General features: G+C 44.1%; 1 protein-coding gene across 1 annotated transcript in view; it reads left to right on the forward strand.

Annotated features, from left to right (window-relative positions):
* Positions 1 to 13,469, forward strand: part of LOC131689528 (uncharacterized) — a 164,477-nt gene that overhangs the window by 122,065 nt on the left and 28,943 nt on the right. The gene's annotated exons all lie outside the window — the stretch shown is intronic.

The following is a 13,469-nucleotide window of genomic DNA, read 5'->3' on the forward strand; positions in this document are numbered from 1 at the left end:
CCCCAATTCCAAGGCGTGAAGCGACCCGTGCCGAGGGATGAGTGATCGAGGGGGTGAAAAAGATGCTCGATCGTTAACGGAGCCTGTGGGGTACCTGGGCAACCCCCACAGTAAGCGTCCCTTACCACGCTAATGCGGAGCTCTGGCGTGGCGGACATATATTTCTCGCGCTACTCGTGGGATTTAACATGGAGGTAAATAAAAATAAAAACAAACAGACGGAGGTGCCAAACCCCTTCGCAAGAGGTGGTTTGGCGAGGTCTCCCCCCCGTGGGGAGAGTAGTGGAGCGATGAGTGCTGCACCCGAAAGCACCAGTGACCCCCCAGCAGCGGTAGGCAATACCCCTACCAATGCATCGGAGGGGCCAATAGCTGCGATGCGCAAAGTAGCGAAGCAACTCGATGCTATAATCGACTTCGCTAGCGCAAAGCAGAACATAGCCAAGGAGTTGAAGTTGAGCCTTCTGGAGCTCCGGAAAGCTGTTCGTGTCGCAAGACAGGAACAGCAGGCCTATGTTGAGAGGGTGGAATGTCGGGAGAGGCCCGACAGAGAAACCCAGACAGTGGCCTCCAATAGGGAGGAAAGAGAGAAGGTCGATAGAGGTTCACAGACAGTGGCCCTTACCTTCTACGGAGCAGCCACGTCGATCGGAGCGGCGACCGAGTTCCCCTCGAAGGGAAAGGGAAAGAGCAATCGCAAGACGGCATCGAATGCGAAGCGCCCTAGGAAGTCGCCAGGCGAGGGTGCCAAAACCGACACCACTCGGCGTGCAACCGTCAAGGTCAAACGCCGCCTGGGTGAGGTAAGCGAGGGCGAGAGTGACCTCGCTGTGGAGAGCGATGGTACCAGCAACCCGGCACGACCGGGGCAGAGGGGCTCAAACCCCTGGACGCTGGTTACCAAGAAAAAGCCGGCACCGAAACCGGAGGTACCGCGGCCTGCGAGGAAGGCCAAGGACAGAGGCGAAGCCTTGTGGTTAAAAACCGACAAGGACAAATACGCCGATGTCCTTAAATCGATGAAGGCGGCCGAAAGTCTCTCGGCCCTTGGGCAGGATGTGCGTAGCGTAAGACGCACCAACACGGGAGAGATGCTCCTGGTGCTGAAGCGAGGCGCACAATCAAGTGCAGTATATAAGGCCTTGGCCCAAGAGGTCCTTGGTGAGGGCGCCCAAATCAGGTCGCTAGGTGCGGAAACAACTCTCCAGTGCAAGCACTTGGACGAGTTCACGACCGCAGAAGACGTCGTCGCAGCCGTCAAGGAGCAATGCGGCGTCACAATCGAGCGGGCCTCTGTGCGATTGAGGGACGGACCCTCTGGCACCCAAGTAGCCTACCTCAGGCTACTGAATGCGGATGCCAAAAAGGTAACCGAGAAAGGGAAGCTGAAGATCGGCTGGTCGGTATGCCCTATTAGTATACCCCAGCCGCCTTCAGTGGACAGGTGCTATCGGTGCCTAGAATCCGGCCATAAAGCTTACGAATGCAAAGGCATAGATAGGAGCAAGCTATGTCGTCGCTGCGGCGAGGAGGGACATAAAGAGCGGGGATGCACTAAGGCATATAAGTGCCTTATCTGCACCGCTAAGAAGCAAGCCCATAAACATGCTATGGGCGGACCTTCGTGTCCCTTCGGCGAGTTAAATAAGAAGAAGCCGTGAGAGTCACACAGCTAAATCTTAACCATTGTGCAGCAGCCCAACAGCTGCTGTGGCAGTCGGTCTCGGAGTCGAGGACAGATGTCGCCCTCTTATCAGACCCGTACAGCATCCCTGCCGGCAACGGCAATTGGGTGTCGGACGGGTCTGGAATGGTGGCAATCTGTACAACGGGAAGGTTCCCGGTTCAAGAGGTAATACACCCCTCCGCCGAGGGTGTGGCGATTGCCAAGATCAATGGTGTGTTCTATTGCAGCTGCTACGCCCCACCAAGGTGGCCAATAGAACAGTTCTACCAGATGATCGACAGGCTCTCGTCGGACCTCGTGGGCCGGAAACCGGTAGTAATAGCGGGAGACTTCAACGCTTGGGCAGTGGAGTGGGGCAGCCGCTGTACAAATAGCAGTGGTCAAGCGCTAATGGAAGCGTTTGCGAAACTCGATACTGTGCTAGCTAATGATGGCTCCGCTAGTACATTCCGTAGAAACGGAGTGGAGGCGTGGATTGATTTGACCTTTGCCAGCCCGAGTCTGGCTCCAGGCATGGAATGGAGGGTAGACGAAGGCTACACCCATAGCGATCATTTAGCAATCCGCTTTAAGATCAACTATGGTGTGCAGCATCCGAGGGCGGGAGATCCCTGTCAGGTACGCGGGTGGAAGTCCAATCACTTCGACAGCGAAGCTTTCACTGCGGCCCTGGGACTGGAGGCCAACACCGACAGTCTAAACGGGGATGCGCTGGTAGCTGTTCTATCACGCGCGTGCGACGCCACTATGCCGAGAAAAACACTGCCAAGAAACGGTAGATACCCGGTATACTGGTGGAGTGCCGAGATTGCAGCTCTACGGTCAGCCTGCCTCAGAGCTAGACGTGGGATGCAAAGAGCTCGCACCGAGGATGCAAGAGAGAACCGCCGTGAAGTGTTTCGAGCTGCGAAATTAGCCCTTAACAAGGCTATTAAAAGCAGCAAGAGAGCGTGTTTCGACAACCTGTGTGAGAGTACCAACGCGAATCCGTGGGGTGACGCCTACCGGATTGTGATGGCCAAGACCAAAGGGAACCCCCAGAACGGTCTCCGGACCGGTTGGCAACGATTATCGAAGTACTCTTCCCGTCTCGAGCCACAAGCCCCTGGCCACCTGCACTACGAGACAGTGCGGGCACGGTCGAAATGGTGGCTCCAGTGATGAACGAAGAACTACTCGCAGTGGCTAAATCCCTAGCAATGAACAAAGCTCCAGGGCCGGATGGAGTTCCGAACAACGCTCTCAAGGCAGCGATCATAGCGAACCCGAACATGTTCAGGCTAGCTATGCAGAGATGCCTTGACGAGTGCCGTTTCCCCGATAGATGGAAAAGGCAGAAATTGGTGCTGTTGCCGAAGCCCGGGAAGCCGCCAGGCGACCCATCGGCGTACAGACCAATCTGTCTGATCGACACGACTGGCAAACTGCTTGAGAGGATCATCCTCAACAGGCTCACCCCGTACGCGGAAGGTACGGACGGTCTGTCAAGCAACCAGTTTGGCTTTCGGAAGGGTAAGTCCACAGTCGGCGCTCTCAACTCAGTGATAAATACTGCCGAGATAGCGATCCAACGAAAAAGGCGAGGTATTCGATACTGTGCGTTAGTGACACTTGACGTGAAGAACGCATTTAACAGCGCAAGCTGGGATGCCATCGCGCTCTCGTTACACCGGCTTAGCCTACCGGTGGGTCTGTACCGGATCCTGGAAAGTTACTTCCAAAACCGCGTACTGATATACGAGACCGATGCCGGTCAGAAAAGGGTTCCGATTACCGCCGGAGTCCCGCAGGGCTCGATCCTAGGCCCGGTGTTATGGAACCTCATGTATGACGGGGTTCTGAGACTGAAGTTCCCTCCTGGGGTCAAGATCGTCGGCTTTGCCGACGACGTAACCTTTCAGGTCTACGGGGAGTCAATTCCTGAGGTAGAACTAACCGCAGAACACGCGATTAGCACGGTGGAGGAATGGATGAGCGCGAGAGGCCTGGAGCTCGCTCATCATAAGACGGAGGTAGTTATCGTCAACAACCGCAAGTCGGCACAACATGCAGTTATCCATGTGGGAGAAGTCGCGATCACTTCACAGCGAAGTCTGAAGTCTCTCGGAGTCATTATATACGACAAGCTGACCTTCGGCAGCCATGTCGACTATACGTGCAAGAGAGCGTCGACTGCTGTTGCGGCACTATCGAGAATGATGTCCAACAGCTCAAAGGTGTGCGCCAGTAGACGTAGGTTACTGGCAGGCGTTGCCGTATCTATCCTCAGGTACGGCGGCCCGTCATGGTCAAGAGCACTGAGGGTAACCAGTTACCTACAGAAACTGGAGAGCACCTACCGCGTGATGTGCCTCAGAGTGATATCTGCCTACCGCACGGTATCACACGATGCATCCTGCGTGATAGCGAGCATGATGCCAGTCGGGCTGGTCATTCGGGAAGATGAGGAGTGCTTTAAGCTACGTGGAAATAGGGGAGCCCGCGAGCGCACCAGGGTGACCTCGGTCGCCAGATGGCAGCGTGAGTGGGACAACTCCTCGAAAGGTAGGTGGACCCACCGGCTGATACCTAGCATATCGAGCTGGGTGGGAAGACCCCATGGGGAAGTTCACTTCCACCTGACACAATTCCTGTCAGGCCATGGCTGTTTCCGTCAGTACCTCCACAGGTTCGGGCACGCGGAGGTCCCAGTCTGCCCGGACTGCCCAGGTGTAGATGAAACTGCCGAACACATACTGTTCGTATGTCATCGGTTCGACGTCGAAAGAAGAGCAATGCTTGACGTCTGTGGCTGGGACACAACCCCGGAGCGGATGTGTCAAACGGTGGAGAAGTGGAACGCAGTCTCGGCTGCTACCATCCAGATTGCCAGTAGGCTACAGGTAATCTGGCGAACCGAGCAACAGACGGCGGGCACGGCTAACTAGTGATTGGTTAGTTGGAGCGAAAAAGGCCAAACGCAAAATAAGAGAGTGAATGGTCTGTTCATGCCGAGGTAGGTTGGCGCAGCGAATGGCAACCGCGTAAGGGGTAAACCCAGCCACCCCGAAGCAAGACAGAAGAGTGAGTGTATAGGCGTATAAGTGGACTGCCTCATGCCAAGACGGGAGGGTCGTAGCGTAGTATGTTGGAACTAAGCTATCGATGCCTCATGGCGTGGCAGAGGAGTGAAAGGGTGAGCATCCAAGTCAATCTCACACTGCATGTTAAGGGTGAGCATAAAAGTCAGCCTCACAGGTTGGTAGAGGCTAGCACAAAAGTCAGCCTAGCAAGGAATGAAAAAGGTGAGCACAAAAGTCAGCCTCGCATGGTATGTCAGAAGTGGGGCCTAAGAAAAATGTCCCACATGGGATGCCAGAGGGAGTGACAAAGGTACAATAGAGTGGCACGATTGAGAGTGAATCAGGTGATAGGGTGAGCACCCAAGTCAGCCTCACATGGATGGGTAGGGCGAGCACAAAAGTAAGCCTAGCAAGGAATGAGTAAGGTGAGCACACAAGTCAGCCTCGCATGGAACGTAAAAGGTGAGCACAAAAGTCAGCCTCATGTGGGAGTGTTTGAGAGTGAATCAAAGTGTGATTGAGAGAGCACCCAAGTAAGCCTCATACAGGATGTATGATCGCGTGAGTGAGAGTGAATGAGTACATTTAGTACAGCCATCCCCCCAGAAGTAATACCGAGAGGTAGTTCCTGGGAGGAATGATGGCGGAGCCCAATGGAGTTTAGTCGGTATTAATGGCTGGTCACCATTCGAGTCCGACACGCCCCCAGTGCACCCCGTGTGGTAGATTGGACCCTACCGTTAGCACGTGTACTGGGCTAGGACATAAAGGTCTTCTCCATTGTAAAAAAAAAAAAACATACATACATACATACATACATACATACATACATACATACATACATACATACATACATACATACATACATACATACATACATACATACATACATACATACATACATACATACATACATACATACATACATACATACATACATACATACATACATACATACATACATACATACATACATACATACATACATACATACATACATACATACATACATACATACATACATACATACATACATACATACATACATACATACATACATACATACATACATACATACATACATACATACATACATACATACATACATACATACACACATACATATACACATACATACACACATACATACACACACATACGCACAGATATTTTGCGATCTCGGCGAACTGAGTCGAATGTAACATGAGACTCGGCCCTCCGGGCCTCGGTTAGAAAGTCAGTTTTTGGAGCAATTGCATAACCTTTCTATATGAGAAAGGCAAAAGAATAATATTTAATTAGCTTAATCAGCATAAGTTCAATGTTATCTTCATGATATTATTTTTTGAAATGTTGGTGGAATGGGTTTGAACTTGTAGGGAATGGGGGGTTAGTAGAGTGGGAGTGGAGGATGCGTCAGAAATCCTTCATCTTATTTCGGTATACGGGATAGATGAAGGAAATGCGGGCGTGAGGGTGGTCCAAGAGGAGGGGAGTGATGAAGGAGGGAGGTGTAAGGGCAAGGCAGGGGGGAGGGCGGCGACGCAATACTCAACTGCATATTTTGCCTACCATTTGAGACTTGGTTTGAGAAAATCGGTTCAGTCATCACCGATGAACCGATGTGACTTTAATTGTGGAATATGCCCGGAATTCCGGACTTCCGGAATCGTCGATAGTGGACAATATATTCAAAGAATGTTTGATTGGCAATCAATGATCTAGATCTGCGAAGTAATTTGGTGACCAGTGGCGTAGCCAGTGGGGGGTTTTGGGGGTTTAAACCCCCCCCCCCCCCCAAAACCAAAATTAATTGGATTGAAAAAAAATTGCTGACGAATTTAATTTAATATTCCACAAAATATTTTTGGAAAAATGTTCTCTGATCACTACATTGAGAACTGTGTTTAAAGCGTCATGAGAACTTTTGGAAAAACGTGGAAAGGGGATCTTGTAACTTATCTCTTAGCCAAAATCCCATAGTTGTCAAATTACTTCAATGTAAAATAAAATAACTGTCTGAATTATTATGAGCTCATTTTTGGAAAGATGCTTCAAAATATGGATTAGAGACAATTTTTCGAATGGGAATCTAAATTTGAATAGGTTGATTGCATATAAAACATAACCTTGTTTACCGAAAACTTACATACATTTCAACATTTGCTGAAAATGTATTTTTTTAGATTGTGTAGAGTTTAGACAACAATTCAATATGGTTAACAACAAGAATAACATTTCAGAAACTAGTTGAAAGCTGATGTAATTTTGTCTCTAGTAGGTCAGGATCGGTTTTATGAGCATTGGATTTTTGTTGTATTATCAACTATATGAATAGCCTCTTAGCAGGATGCAATGAATGGCGTACTAAAATTTTGTGTGCTACGTACTAGTACTGCAAGTTGTGAGGTTGACTAATGAAGAAAAGTAAAATTAATGCTCGATAAATTTTTAACGGTCACGATCACATTCATTCGAAACTGCCAAATTTCGATGTTAAGTAACATTGAAGAATTTCAAAACGTAAAACTGTTCATCTGCTGATAGAATAATTTTGATGGTTAATCCTCCTAGAAGTAATTATAGACAAGAATTACTCTTCAACCAAATTTGGGTCGAGACTTAATGTCTCCAGCAACGTTTTCGAAAGTGCTATTTCAAACAACTTTGTCAAAGACCCACATATTCAGAGTATCGAAATATAGTAGTAGAAAACCTTTACAACAAGCTATTTTGAAATTACTGTATTTGATAAAACTCTTCTGCGGTAATTAAATAATAAATTCACATTGCGTTCAAGGTGCCTTTGAAGCTTACAAAAAAATTAAAGGGTTGTGTACAGGACACGACCACGGTGACATTAAAAATGTAGCATTTTTCAAGAGCGTGCAAATGAATTTTATCTATCACACATATCGACTCACGTTCTTGTTCACTCGCCTGTTTTCATATGTTACAATTTGCTATATACCCTCCCCATCAAAACATAATTTTTTGAAGGTCTTTTAACGGTAATCTATTAATTAATCAAGTATCTCACTAGGTGATTGGCATTGTTTGGCTGATCCATCTAGTAAAAATAGGCTGGTCTGTCCAGAAAATATATTCAAAAGAAAAGTTCCATATTGAGAGCTGTGATGAGGAAGCCCACGCCCGCCAACGGAAATATACAGATTCTCCATGAAATATGAAATTTCATTTTCCATTTAAATTTTCAATAATTTACTAATGAATTTAAGTAAGCAATCTAACGTTTAAGTATTTCTTGATCGATTAGTGGTGGAAAAAATGAAATTATTTGATAAATTACATTGTTATGCAACGTTCGCACTACCAGTTAAAACAGGTTTTTATGCTATCTTGGTGACATTTTTCTTGTTGCTAATTATTAAAACGTGTTATAACTCTGTAGTGTAAACATTGTATTATTAAACCAATTCTGCAGCGTTTTATGTTATATAGGTGTTTTATGTGGTAATAGGAGGACATAATTATATCTTCAGTACAGCGGTTTGTTTCATGATTTAAAAGATTTATTTTAAAATTTAAATTAGTATACCCAACCGTTCTATTTGTTGTATACTTTAAAACGCAATTAGAACTGTGTTTTAAATATATAGGGTAGGACAGATATTCTGACTGGATAAACTGGGAAAACAATTTTAAGTCCAGTAACGCTTAAGACATTGCTTGAATTTGAATCGAAAAAGCTTCAAATGCTGCTGGGACGGTAAGTTCTGTTTTAAAATTTTCCGTTGTGTGCAGTACGAAACAAAAGTGTTTGAAATTATAAAACAAAAAGTTCTGCTGGGAATGTGATTGTTTCCGCTGCAATTACACTCAGAGTTTTCACGCAGGGGATACAGGCCGTGTAAATGAAAACCGCGTAAATTTAAAAAAACGCGTTAATGAAAGCCGCGTAAATTTCAAAATCCGCGTAAAAAACCTGAGTGTACTCTCCTATATAAAATACTACGCTGCTGAACAGTGCAATAACTACAGAAGCACGTTGTCAGATGCCTTATTGATAAAAAAACATATAACCGAAATATGAAACATAAAAAACCAATAGGCTCTTTACCCTACGCAGCTACAAAGCGCCGTAAACATGGATTAACAAGTTACAACGCACACGCATGCATAAAAATAAATATATTTTTTTCAAACGCAACGCTCTTAAGCAGCACACACCGTATAGAATTAAATCCAAACCACCCCTCCCACCCACTTTGCAAATCATTCTGTGACACCGCGCTGGTACCCGAAAAATCCGCACACGGCCACCGCTGCCGAAAATGCATAGCGTCTACCGCTTATTGTAGTGCCCAGACGCTGCAGCCATGATCTTACCCGTTCGAAATAAGAACAAAAACTGATTCAAACGGGTACGCGTCACCTTTATTTATAAACTAACCGTATATGGTTTAGTCACTTAGGTGCGAGTGTGTGCAAATGCCAACGTTACCGAAAATCGATAGCGCTTATTGCATCGCCCGGAGACGATGTTGCTCATATGGGATAAGAACAACAACTGATTTAAACGGACATGCGTTGCTTCTATTTATGACTTTTCGTGTTTCATTGAGCAACTAAGCTGCCCTCTCTTGACGGCTGTGTCTGAGAAATCTGCCTCACGAATGGTAATTTTCCCGTTTTTCGTGAACTTTTTAATTTTACCAATTTCCAAAAGTCTACTTTTATTGGGGAGATATTAAATTATTATCAATATTTAAGTTAGGTGTTTCTGAATCGGTTGGTGTATGAATGATTAAAATCCATCTAGTAATATCGGAGTTATAAGCGTGCAAACCTTACATAGTTTCGTTACATGGGAGATAGTTTAGATTTTAGAATGACACCTAGCCCCAGATAGTGGAGTAAGACATTTTTAATGTCAAAAATAAGGGAACTGGATTTAAAACAAATAATTCCCAGATATTAAAAGGACTCAAAAACACAAAGAGTGATTCCATTTTCAGGAGCTAGCATCAATTCGGCGCTAGCTTAGTCCGCCCACCAAGTTAGTGTCGGATTCTGATGAGATGAAGTCGAAACGCAAGTTTCAGTTCCATCGATCTATAATTTAGTTATAGGTTTTGTGTTCTCAACTCGCAATGATTGTTTCAAACAATTTTATCCGTAGCACAGAAAAAAATAGTTTTCACCTAAATTTTTCTTCACTAAGAAGAAATATAGCAGGCCCAGTCCATTTAAATCCCTATATGTTGAATTCATGTAGCCTTCATATTTTCAACAAAATTGTTTGAAATGACATTATCAAAAACTTTGCTGAAGGCACCATGTCTCTTAATATTTTTGAAAAATTAATTCACCATAATTACCTCTATGAGAGTTAATCACTAAAATTTCTATATCAAAGCAGGCGCTGTTTTATGTTGATAACTTCCCGAAGTTGTCAAACCTTCAAAGTCAAGGATTATTACATTAGGTGATCTTGAACGTTGAAAATTTTTTAGATCATTTATCCCACTTTAAAAGATCGCAATTTTTTACTTCATTGACATATTATACAAGAAAATAATCTATAGAGGTTTGATAACTGTTCCATGTTGATCCTTCTTGTTTGTAGACTGGAATGACATCTGTTAGACTACTTATGTTTTTGAGTTTTCAATAATTTATCAAACTCATATTAAATTTTAGCATTTTTTCAAAAAATTTGCGATTTTCATCAAAACCCCCTCCAAACCAAATTTCTGTCTACGCCACTGTTGGTGACCATTTCAATAGTTTTTAGCCTCTGAAGTATTACGATTGTACCGATTTATATGGGAAATTCCAATGTATCCTTCCTAACACCCCTGTAACTCCGGAAGCAAGAGTCAGAACCGAATGAAATTCAGCAGCAGTCAATGGCATTACTGTATCTTTCATTTGAAATCAAGTTTGTAAAAATCGGTAGAGATTTCGTTGTGGAATGGGTGTGATATTAGCTTAGAAACTTGGCGGGTTCCCCGGGGGCGTCATGAACCGTCATAGGTGGCCAATGTAGTCAAAGCTGCTTTGATTGATCATTAGTGCTCCAGACCCGCAAACTAGAGTAATGTTACATCAATTTTAATATGTTTTACACCATTTGAACATCATGGTGGTACCAGTTTATATGGGAATTTGCTGTGTGACCGCACTCTTCAACCCGTAACTCCGGAACCGGAAATCGGATCAACTAAAAATTCAATAGCAGCTTATGGGAGCATTATACCTTTCAGATGAAACTAAGTTTGCAAAAATCGGTTCAGCCATCTCTGAGAAAATTGTGTGAGTTTAAATGACACACACATACACACATACATACACACACACACAGACATTTGCCGATCTCGACGAACTGAATCGAATGGTGTATGACACTCGGCCCTCCGGGCCTCGGTTAAAAAGTCGATTTTTACAGTGATTGCATAGCCTTTCATTCATCTATCATATAGAACATTTTGAAAAACAAATACCCATAGGAGAGTCACGAAATGAATTGATATACGTGGTACTCTTAAAATTAAAAAAGAAAGCAGCGGCGCAAATAATAAAAGAAAATTTAATACGTAAATTTAGCAAATGGGAGAAAAAGTTATTTTAAAGATTGAGACCCTTCGACAAAATCCGGAGGAATCATTTAAAGAATACAAAACACGAGTAATTAGAATACAAGAGCAATTTGATTCTTACAGCGAATAGGCTAGAATCAGGGATATGCCAATGTTAAAATTGTTGGCGAGTGGAATTGTTAGAATTAGCGCGAGTAGCTATTGATACGCGACAAGGGGCACCAAACAGAGATATAGAAAGCACATGCCAGTATGAATACACAGAGGAAGGTAGGCACTATGAGCTACCTAAGAAAAATTGTTGGCCAGAAAGAAATGAACATGATTTCTAGCATGCACCGCGAAAATATGCGGGAACTTACTGGGAAGATTATAATGGTAATATAAATACAAAGGTACAACATAGCAATTATCAACAAAATAAGAAAGCTCGAGAAGTAGATTGGTACCCTAATGTGGGTCACTACGGATCATGATATATAAGGAGGCGAAAATTGCGGTACATACAATAAAACAAGCATAAATAAGAATTTAAGAAATTTAAATACAACTAGACAACGAATGAGTACTAAGTCGCCCAATATACGATATAATGGCCACGGACGGCTCACCAAACACACACACACACACACACACACCAAAAAATAAAGAAATTTAAACGACATGTAAATCAATACGAATGTAAACATACAAAGCTTGAATCAATAATTTGATTGGAAATTAAGTTGAATTCGACGCACTCGATTGGAGCATCAATAAGCATACGATTTTACATTATCATTCGTGAGATATTACATGTCATTTATTTTACAGCAATACTGGATTAAAAATACATTAAAGTGCATTGGTATCCCGTTTAATGAAGCTGTAATTTTCAATGAACGTGTAAAATTAAAATACAATTCATTGAAGAAAGCACGACAAGTTGCGTGAATTTGTTGTGGGACTTGATGTTACATTTATATTCATGCTCCAAATAGGTGCATGAAAATAAATTTAAAATTACAAAATAGTTTTTTCTGTGTGTTCATGCAAGTTCTTTGATGTGTCCACGTACCGGGAATTTTCTAGCACACGCGGCGGGAGGTGATATCGGCGGAACAAATTACACGCGGCACGATTTAGTGGATATCAAAACTCTTTAATTGTCGAGAAAGAATGTAATGAATATTAATAGGTTAAGAAAGACTCGACTGCTTTCGATAACGTTTTATTACTGACTAACTGCTCTGGTATTTTCTACATCTGTAGGTAGTAAGTTTCAGTGGCACGATCATACGATCGGCAATCAAAAGGCCTTTTTGCTTATCATCTATATGTGTAACGATAGATAGGTAAAGCGCAATGAGAAAGGTATCTTCTTATCATACGGCTGAGCGAGAAGACAACTGATACTGTGTTGTGGAACATATGGTGGTTCTAAAACTACTAATAATTATTTTTGCCGCAACATAGCCGGCCGCCTTGAAATCCATGAGATTTCAATATCAAATTCTATCATTGTTGTTTCTAACACTAACTAATTCAATATATCTTATTTTCTATCGGTATTTACGTTTGCAAACAATTGAAAACCGACTCAATCACTAGGTGAGCCTCCTGCTTCTCTGGAACGGTGGTTATTGGTTGAATGTTGGTCTGGATTTACTGTCCTGGATGACATGGGTGTTGACCTCAAACACGGTGCTGACGAACGGTACGGGAGATGATGTCATGGCGAATCACACTGCTGGAATTTTCGCCATCTATGATGTGCATGGTGTCTCGTCTAGCGGCTGTCCTCGACAGCCTTGGATGGAACTGGTGTCCTTCGTCTGTGAAAAAAGATGTGGTGCTTTTTTATGTGAATTTATGAACATTACAGTATCTTGCCTGGAGCGGAGGCCCCCGGGCCTCCGCGGCCGCCTTCCTTGGCGGTGACGATGGATGGATGAAGAGCTCGTGCTGGTTTCCTACTCTCGAGTAACACCTTGATTGACGAATATCAGGCTGAATCGAAGAGGGTGATCAATCCTCTTGGCTGGTTGGTAGGTTGGTTGAGACGTCGTTGTACCTCGGTGAGAAGAATATTAGCTTGGTTCTAGCTGGCGGACGCAAAACTAATCGATAGCATGGTGCTATAGTACACTGGCGACTGGGCCAGCATCGTAAAGAGGG

This window comes from Topomyia yanbarensis, chromosome 3 (genome assembly GCF_030247195.1).
Source record: "Topomyia yanbarensis strain Yona2022 chromosome 3, ASM3024719v1, whole genome shotgun sequence".
Taxonomy (NCBI): domain Eukaryota; kingdom Metazoa; phylum Arthropoda; class Insecta; order Diptera; family Culicidae; genus Topomyia; species Topomyia yanbarensis.